Below are 11112 nucleotides of genomic sequence, written 5' to 3'. Positions count from 1 at the left end.
TGCGCGAAAAGGCAACGCAGAATTGAACACGTCGACAGATCCTGCGATAAATCTACCCTCTTTCGACCCTTGTTACGCTATTTCGGCTTTGTTCAGTCTATCTCCATGGCTACGGTCGGTTCATTTTTTACGTCCGACGCAAAAAGTGATTCCCGCAACCATTCAAACGTCACACCTTACAAAAAATAGATTTTTTGTACTCATCGGTCTTCTTGTATGTGCCGCTGTATCTTTCGACTGTTTGTATGTCTGCCTGCCTGTCTGTTCTAAAGCGCGTTCGCGGACAAAACATCGAGACGCGGAGAAAAGGTCAAAATACGGCGGTAATGATTTTACTACCACAATAAAAGTCTTGGGCGAAGAGATGAATTTTCTTTGATTTTTATTTTGAAATAAACAATACATATGTATATTTTTATTTAATTAGTATATTTTGTGATTAAAAACCATAGTACTATAGAGCACTCTAGTAGTTAATACATAGTATTCGTTAGAGCTTTCCAGAAATAGCATTATATTAAAAAAGTGTTTAAATAGAACGGATTTCATCTTGCTTCTGCTGACATTGAATAAGTCGATCATGGACAGCTCATTACCAACTCTGTGCAATCTTGACATAGCTGAGTTCAATGAGTAATTGGTGGTAAACCTGGGCATATCAAGAAGAAAAAGTAAACAATACATATAATTGATCTACCCTGCACATGGAAACTCATTAAACTCACCAACTCAGAGCAGTCGATGGTGCTATTAAGAATACCATACAGACTTAAAATATCGATAATTCTTCTTCTCTTACACAATTTTAGTAAATGGATTTCTTTGTAAATTAAAAAGTTACTGACATGGTAGATCTGTATTTAAAAAAATAATAATTTAATAAATCTTATAGATTTCATTAGCAGAAACTTTATTAAATTAATATGTTTCATTGGATAGGGAGACCAAATGGTAGAATTTTATTCTAATTGGTTTCTAACTAAAGTAGTATATAATTTTTACTTTATCTATGTACGTAGTAATTTTTATTATATTTACATTTTTAAAGTGAGTAGTGTTTCTCATTAGGAAACAAAGTGATTTGATGGCATTTTTTGCAATATGATTTATATGAGAATTGAATGTTAATTTTTCATCAAAAATAACTTCCAGATCTTTGATTTGCGACGATAACGGTAAAGTTTCATTGCTTATATTATAATTATAAATAATTTTACAGTTTGATGTACTAAACCTGACAACAGAACATTGTTTTATATTTAAATACAGTTTATAAGAAGATCACCAATCATTTAAAATAATCATTGGTGTCTTTGATACATTTAAATATTTTCAAGTCATCTGCAAACAAAAGCACTTTAACATCATTAAATATGTTTATTATATCATTTATAAAAATGTTAAATAGTACTGGTCCCATGTGAGATCCTCGAGGAACGCCACTAATTGGGTTAAAGGAATAAGATTTGTAATTACCGATTTTAACTGATAATGCTCTATTGAAAAAATAGCTCCAAAACCAGTTTAGTAATACGCCGCTGATTCCGATGTTATTTTTTTATAAACTAAAATCTCAATATCAACTTTGTCAAATGCCTTACTAAAATCAGTGTAAATTGAGTCTACTTGCGATGTATTAGATAAGGCACTAGAAATAAAATTTTCACATAATAGTAGATCGGATACAGTAGATCTACCAGAAGTAAAAAAATGTTGTTGTGGAATAATGATGTTATTAATGAAGGGAATAAATTCATCTAAAACTAAACCTTAAAACGGTTTTGGGATAGTTGATAGTTGATAGATGGCTCAATAATTCATTACAATATGTATTATTGCGAACTGATTTTAAGTTTTTAGTAATTTAAAGTCTACTAAAATATAAGTTTTCAAATCGTAATAAAAAATAAAAAAAAATAAAAATTTTATAATCGAAATTTTCTACCGAATACAGAAAAACGACTGATAATAAATTCTATTTTGCTATTTCTGTACTCCTGTATTACTGCGCGCGCACATTAATACGGGAGGAAAAGCCTGTTCCTCTTGTTCCTGTTGTATCCTGCTCGCGAAAATTAAATGAGTATATACGTAAGTATATACCGTTTACCATGCACCATTTTTTTTTGATCTTTCGACTTAGGATCTTTCGATTTTCGTTCTTTGCCTTCCGATATTTGCGTTTTCTGTCGTTTAACATTCTGTTTCGTCACGGAGAGCGATTATAAAATATATTACTTGTTTACTTACTTGTTACTGTTTACTTAGTTACATGTCAATACAACTTCATAAATCGCATTATATATTTACCTATATGTATGTAGTATATGAATATGTCATGCTTTTCTAATAGTCAAGAGTAATAATTATATTAAATATTCTGTGAAATATTTCTCGAAATGAAGAAAAGTGGACTTATTCTACTTTTATTGCTCATGTATATTTAATATAAATGCATTTAATTACTTTTGAACATCACTATTTCCGTTGAAAAAATAGTTTTGATTAAAAATTTGTAATAAAATAATTCAGAAAATATGTACATATGTATGTATGTATTTTTGTATGATGCTTGAAATCCACATTCACTTTTTCCTATAAACGTAATAAAAAATATCCAATATTAACTCTGATGAAGGTTTTTTAATCTTTTAATAATGTAAAAAATTTTCCCGAGTGGATTAAAAAAAACTAAATCAATTCAAGGTTAAAATAGACAATAGATATTTATTATATATTTTTAAACTGTAAAATTTCGTATTAAAATAATTTGGAATTATTTGCGATTTTTCTTAAAAATATAATAAAAAATATCCACACTAAATCTATTGTCAAAACAGCAGTGACACGAAAATTTTCAACCCCATTATAATTTTAAAATATTTCCCTTGTGAATTTGAAAACAAACTAAAACTATTCAAGTTTAAATAAGAAAAAAGATATTTATTTAAAATATATTCGGGTATATCTATTGGTTCAAAAAATTTTACACGTAAGTGAATCTCGATTTGTATAAGTAAAAAATCGGTTTAAATCATGTACAAAAGTTTCAAAGCTTTCTTCGAATGTGCAGAGCAAATATTTCACTCCTCTTTACGTCATCGGCGTCTCACGTCTACGAGTAAAGGAGGTATGTGTTTTTCCAGATTAAGGGTCGTTCACAAAAACGCACCGTGCAAATAATGACACCGTTTTTCCCCGTCGGTTTTCTTCAATCATTTCGCTTCTAAAAGGATTTTGTTTGTGCGAACGCAAAAGTTTTATCGGCAAAAGGGTAGGACGCTTTGAAAAGTCCTATCTTGAGAATTTCGACGGGGAAATAAGGCGACGACGCGTCCTTGTTCTTAGTCAAATATTTCGACGAAATTTTAATATATACAAAAGTCTGCTAAACCCCGCCTTCGTTGTGTTTACAACGTCTCTAGAACGTTTACATTATTCGAACGTCCACATTGCATAATTGAATTCGATTTGAAAAGGAAGAATTCTCGCCTCGGATTTGTTTTATGTAAAATATTTTTGTTTATTGATACATATTATACTCACCCCCCCACAGTTATGTTTTCATCTGGTACATTTTGTTATGCGTCAAGTTTGAAATATTTCGGGGAAGGAAGGTTATTGAATACAGCGAGTTTTCATTTTTCACTGAAAGGAAAAGTTGGATACAATAATTATTGTAGTATCAATTTGTGTAACACCAATTTCGTACGAATTTTTTTCCATTTAAAATTAAAGTATAAAATTTGTCAACACTTCGTTAGAATTCCGTTAAAAATATTTTTTTACAATATGAAAATAAATTTGTTTATAAAAATAAATTTAACAGATTTATATAATAGTTTACTATTAAAAACATCATAAGCTTGATTTATAAAAATACAATGATGATAAAAATACGTTCAAATATAAAATATATATAAACATATATAATATACATGTGAAGTATAGGAAATATATTTTTAATGTGTGTAAGAACTCTTATAAAGTGATAAATCGGAATGAAGTGGGTAGACTCATATATGAAGCATTGGAAAATATCAAGTGTTCTATTTATATATGTATGTATGATTGTAAGGTGCTTGAAAATTAATTAAAACCTTCCTAGACAATTAATTACAAACATTGTAGCATTTTTATTACATAAATTGCTGTATTTCATAAATAATTAATTGTTATTAATTATATATAGATACATTTATGGATTTAGACTTGTATAATAAACAATTTTTTACATATTGTACATAAATCAAATTCAGATATCTGTGACAACTGCTAGGATGATTTTTATTAAAAACGTTATACTAAATATTAAAAAAATCCTATGATTTATTTATAAATAGACATTGATGATACGTTCAAATATAAAATATAATATATATAAAAACGGACGCGATGTATGCGGGTATGTGGGTATGTGCCAGACCGTGGACACACAGCCAACCAGAGTCAAGTGATTGAAGAAGCGCGGGGAAGTTGGTAGCTGGGAAGTGGGGGGTGGAGCGTCATGTGACGTCAGGCCGAGTGACGGGTGACACGTACACACACACACACACACACACACACACACATTAATTCATCATTTCGAACGGGTTGGATTGGTGTGGGTGTAATGCGCAAACTTTTTATTACGTTTGATATTACTTGTGCGCGCCTATAAATTACCTTACATTATCTATATATGTATATATAAAAATGAATGTCTGTGTGCGTGTGTGTGTGTGTCTCGAATAGGCTCCTAAGCCACTGAAGCGATTACGATGGAACTTTCAGGAATTGTTGTGTGCATGTCCGGGAAGATTACTGTGAAAAAAACGGGAAAAAACGGGAACGGAAACGGGAAAAACGGGAATGAGTTTCATTCGGTATAATTTCAAATGTTTTCACGTCGCGACCAGGGTGTTCACTGTCTGCGTTGATCCGAAAAATGGGAACGGGAACGAGAAAGAGAACGGGAAAGGGAACGGGAACGGGAACGGGAATTGCATGCGTTATTGGGGCATTGCAACGCATGCAGGGTTCAGCTAGTATTTATATAAAAAGTATAACTTTATTTAAATTCTCATATCAATTCATTTCCGAAATCAACGGGAACAACACTAGTATATAACATACTAGTGATTTTACCCGGCTTCGTTTGGTATTTGTAATATAAACCGCTAAAACATGGGGACATTTTTTCACGTAGTCTGATATCACTTCAATTCGCGAGGTTTTTCCGACTCGGCAATCCATATTAAATTACACAATGGGTCGACCTTGTCCACGTGTATGTGATATGTATATGCGAATTACATACATACATACATATGTATATTAAATATGTAATTTAATTTCAGTGACGTGCGTTTTCCCGTCGTCGGTTTGCTCAGAGGCGTCTGTGTCGGTTGACTCTCTTCCGGCACATTAGCCCAGCTTCTACCGTGGAGCTTTTAACGGAGCTTATGACGACAATAAAGATGCAACTGGAGAGCTTTCACGAGAGATAATTAGTCCCGGGAGACTGCCAAAGCAGACCTGGAATTTTCCCACCCCGTAACGCGCCACCGTTGACTCTTTCGACTATATCCAATTAAAACGTTAATTTCCGATGAATTAAAAGTCCCGCGGGTCCGTTCGACACTGTTATTTATATTCCGGCCGGCTGCTTCTACTTTATAATTTCCCAACGGTATCGAATTAGAAAATTTCATATAGGAATTTTGAGTGTCGTTACGATGTGTATGTACATATGTACATATGTGGCTGTATTCGCGAGTGCGTGCCTATGCTGAAAAAGGATTTCCCTAGGCGTATACCTTTCACGAATGCGGAAATATCTAAGCATGGAAAAATTCTAACGAGGTTGTTGAGGTGTAATTTAATATTTCGGAATACCCATGTATGCGTGTTTGATGCTTGAATGGAAGGTTTGTGCCGAATTTGTGTCAAAATGCTTCTTCAGTATTCTATGTATAACATTCATAGGTACATACATACATATGATTTACAGTGTATTTTGTGTATACTGAAGGCACTTAATAAAATGAATGGACTATCATTACAGTTATGTTAGATATAGTATATGGAATCATTTCAGCAGCTATATATTAGATAAAATCTGAAAAATTGTCAGCATATTTGATAATTTTATCAAAAGCTATCCAGAAGAATGAAAAACTGTGCATTGTTTCAATTAACTTTCATTATACTGATGACTTGAAAATACTCTGTAATGTCACTACGGTGAAATTGTAAAATTAAATAAATATGTTTTGGATATTATAAATAATTTTGAATAGTTAATTGGCGTTTAGCTCGGCTTTTAAAGAATATTTACAAAATTATGGATGTAAAAACAAATATTAGTTAGCTCTATCACAGGAATCTTCATTCAATTATGGACTTTTGCTAAAGAAAAAAATGAAAAGTTCATTTTTCTAATGGGATAAAGTGATTAGTTATTTAATTTCGCAAGTAGGTAATCAACTTATCGTGACGATTTATTACTTATATGTATACTCATAGCGATGAACTTAAAAGTAATTATGTAAGTGTTGTAAGAAAATTATGTAGGTATATGTACATTTATTTATCATTATATATATATGTATATATGTACATATATAAAAATCAATGTTTGTCTGTCATGTAAACGTTCCTATACCATTCAACCGATTGCGATGAAACTTACACGAGTTATTGTGTGTATGCCCGCGGTGCTTTCTGTAAAAAAATCGCCCATAAACGGGAACGGGAACGGGAAAACAGGAATGAGTGGCATTGCAACGCAATAATTTCAAATGTGTTCGCGTCGCCACCTGCGTTGTTAGGATAAAATAAACAAATAATTGAATAATTTAAAATATATTCAACACCTGCGTTTTTCCGATAAATTATCATTACTGTAATTTAATTTGATCTGGTAATAAAAAATGTTGATTGGCTCGAGATTCGGAGATATATGTGTTTTTTAAATCGCGTGATTTTTCTATATCTTGGTGTTGTTCGGTCGATGTCTCAAAATCTGTCGATTTCTTGTTCAAAATGTATATTTTAATCTATAGTCGAGTATTTTATATTTCATTTTTAGTACTTTTCAGCTTTCAAATCTCTCTAAGTACTCGTCTAGTTTAAATCAAAAGTCAAAAGTTGAATGATGTTTGTTTCAAAATAATCTTAAAGTAATAGTGACATAGTTTATGTATGTGTGTGAATACGATAAAATCAGTTGAAAAGACATCGCATATAATGTAATTATTTAAAATTTAATTTTCCCAAGGCCACTTTCAAAAGAATGTGGCGTAAAATTCAGAATTTTTTCAGCAAACGGAACAGCTTCTAAAGTCTTATGCTCAATTTTACAGGGCTTTACGGGCGAAAGGAGCTAAAACACATCTCAAGTATAATAATAGTCTTTCAGTTAACAAGTTCGGTCTCGGACGGTAGATCTAACTTAAGTAAAGACGACATTCTCGGAAAACTTTCTCAGAGGCATTGTCCGCGAAATTTTGGCGTTTCTTCACCGTGGCTAATAAACGCAGACGTGACACGAAACCTGTTAATGAACGTCGAGAGGAAATTATTTATCACACATCTCTATGTCTCCAATAGAGGCTTTCTCATTTTTCCGGGAAATAATGTCCGTAGGAACACATATAAATAGCCTTACTCGAATTGGCGCGACCGATAAGACATGTCATTGATCACATGAATAAGGCACGTGTCCGTTTATTCCCACGTCAATATACTCAATTAACGCAAGTGATTGATCGATCGTGTACTAATTCTTAATTTTCTGCGTTTTTTTCCTCGAGTAAAATAAGCTTGCGTAAATAATAAAGGAGAGTACTGAAACTGTGTTCCATTTATGTATTCATTCGATGACAAAATGCCGTAAAAATGTCCCGGGGAAATTTCGTTTGAGACTTACACGCTTCGAATGCTTTTCTGCCAGACGGGTATTTTCTTTTTTTTTTTAGTATTGAATTTATTCAACGGGAAGTATTCCGTCGGTAATAATATGATTGGATTAGGTCTTTCTGAACTCGGGTCTTGACCTCAGATTCAATGGTCTAAATTCATTTGCGTAATGTATTCGTTAATGTAAAATACTACTAATATATGCACATATATGATGAATTGAAATTTCATGTGTTTGTGGGAAAAATTGCTACTCAGTTTTTTCAAAACTTTGATGGTAAATTTTTTCACCATTCATTGCACTTTTCATGTTTTGAAATGCAATTTTTCCTGCCTTATTATGATTGATGTATAAAAATAAATTCACTTATATCGTAATTCAAAGGATTTCCTCTATTGTTAATGCACTTAAGAGGGCTGTACATCAGCGCCTTGTCCACACAAACGTATTACACTTTTCTTTTCCTCAATAATGGCACTAGAGAAATTATTTTTTAATATGCTATGGATATTCACCATTGGCATGTTTCTGTGGTTTTATTTTTTTTGATTAGTTATTTTTTATAAGAGTTAGGAGCCGCCAAACATCTATAAAATCGCCTCTTTTTTACACCCATGAAAAGAGTCCAGCGTGTTTATTTAACGATTGATTTTTAAAAAAATACGATCACACAAACATAGAATATATTTTTCTCATACCGATGAGGAATTTTTTTTTTAAATTGGTCCAGATTTGGAGGAGAAAACTGGAGAATACGAAACCTCGATTTTATCGATTTAAAATAGATATTATGTGGTCGAGGCACAACTGTCGCATTTACTCAATATATATATATATATATATATATATATATATATATATATATATATATATATATATATATATTTATAGAAAGGAACGACAACAAAATTAACGTTTCGGGTATCCAGCCCTCTTAATAATACGTTAATTATATTTGGAATTTAATTCCAACGAGAAGAGTCTTCTCGAAATCGTGTGTTTGATTTTGTCAATATGTTTACAATAGTATATTTTGAGAAAAGCTGATTACGTCAATTGCTATTGTTTTTGTCAGCAATGATGAATTAGAATTGGGCTTTTCCAATTATTTACATATAATATATATATTTTTTGTATTTTTGTATATTTATGAGCTCGTTTTATAGTTGAGCAATTGTATGATGAATAGTTTGAATAAAATTGGTGGGTATTTTCTCGTAAATATGTACTTGAGAACTCGATTTATTCGACTTACCATTTTTTAAGAATATCATCAGACAGATCTATTTACATGCGAAATGAATGAAATCTTCTGAAATATTGTACGTCTCAGTTTATTTTTATCTCTCCGTCGGATTTCATACGTTCGAGAGGATTTTTATCAAATAATAACCCTTGAAACTTATTCATATGTATTTAAATACATGTCTTTTTTAGTCAACATTACAATCGCGCTACATTTCATCCACTCGTACATTTTAATCATTCAACGGTCATACATCATCGCCGGTAACACACTTTTCCATTCATACGAGATTTGATTAATGGCTACAGAGTAATTAGCTTGATTTGAATCGTCGTCGACAGCTCAGTTGCATTACAAACTGCGTTAAATTTTCATTGAAGTTTAATGGTGCTGTGCATGCATTTTTTTATACTATGTCTAAATGTGTTTGTGTGTTGTTTTTTTTTAAACTTTCGCTTCAGTAAACATAACGCAGTATAATTTATATTGCGTACCTATCTGTTACTGTATTCGGTGTCTCACAATAGAAAGGGTCTTAATCTAATTAAATAGAGGAATGGTGTCGTATGGTATCGTAACACGACCAATAAGCGCACATATGTATGTACATTTTACCATCGAAGGTAGGGTACGCTTCGAAGTGTATGTATGTATGTATGTAATACACGAACTGCAACTTGACTTCATACTGACTACTTTAGTAAATTTTAGCTGAGTGATCAGTCAATGACTCTTTTAACTCCTTCGTTTGATTTTTTTAAAATTAATTATGGGCCAACTAACAAATGATGCGATTTTTCTTTTCAATTTGTTGCGCGAACTGCTTGTAGATGTTTTGTAGAAGGTAATAAATAGTTCAAGGTCGACACGCATTATTAACATAAAATTTAAGAATTTATATTTACATACATATATGTAATAGGTATATGAAAAAGCAACTTCTACTCGTAATATATCGTGCGCGGACTTTTGGACAAATGGACACTTGGCCAACGGACGATAGGCTGTTGGTAGTTTGGTGGAACGGACATTTGGCCGATTGCGTATCGAAATTACTTAAAACTTACTCAAAACATTGTTCACCTCAATTTCATAAAAAATTGATAAATTTTAACAATTAAAATCTCATTCGGCCAAATTTCCGTTCGATCAAGCATTCATCCGCCTTCTGTCCTTCAGCCAAGTGTCCATTCGGCCAATAATCTGTCAACCGTTATAGTATTTGTGGAATATACGCAATGTCAAAAACGGCATACTCCACTTTCATTCTATCAAACCATTTTTTCAATTATAAATGCGATAATTATTTTAAGAATTTTAGAATTCCAATTATAAATGTCATAATCATTACAGCAATTAAAAATATGAATTATTTTTTTATTTCTGCTGATTAAAGAAAAATCTGTATTTTTAAACTAATGCCAAAAAATAAAACGATATATGGTTTTGATACTTATGCTCCATATTTGCATATTAATTTACAAAAAGGGAAATTCATTGATATCCCGCTTCAAAAATTACTATGTAAAAACGTATTGAAGTCTAGATTAATTAAATTTCAAAAATAATATCTCCTCTATACATTTTAATATTCAGAAATCACCTCAACCACATTTATATTTGATATTTTTGATAAATTTAAACAATTAAAAATTTCATTTGGCCAAATGTAGGTAAGTCGGTCTAATGCCCGTTCAGCCAAATGTCCGTCGGTCTAGTGTTCGTCAGACAATAGTCTGTCAACCTATACATATATGTATGTACAAATGTATGAAAAGACCATACATTATCAATTCAAAGCCGTGATTAGCTCAACAGTAACGCATTTGAGGCATCAGTAAGAGGCTCATAGGTTCGAGACCCAACCACGGTAAAACTTTTTACTTTTTTTCCTTGTCATATTATGTGTCTAATACTGGAAAAAAATACACGGAAATGAGCTATAAAATATTGAACAATTAAA

This window comes from Arctopsyche grandis, chromosome 13 (assembly GCF_051622035.1).
Source record: "Arctopsyche grandis isolate Sample6627 chromosome 13, ASM5162203v2, whole genome shotgun sequence".
Classification (NCBI taxonomy): domain Eukaryota; kingdom Metazoa; phylum Arthropoda; class Insecta; order Trichoptera; family Hydropsychidae; genus Arctopsyche; species Arctopsyche grandis.
Note: the sequence above shows the minus strand (reverse complement) of the source record.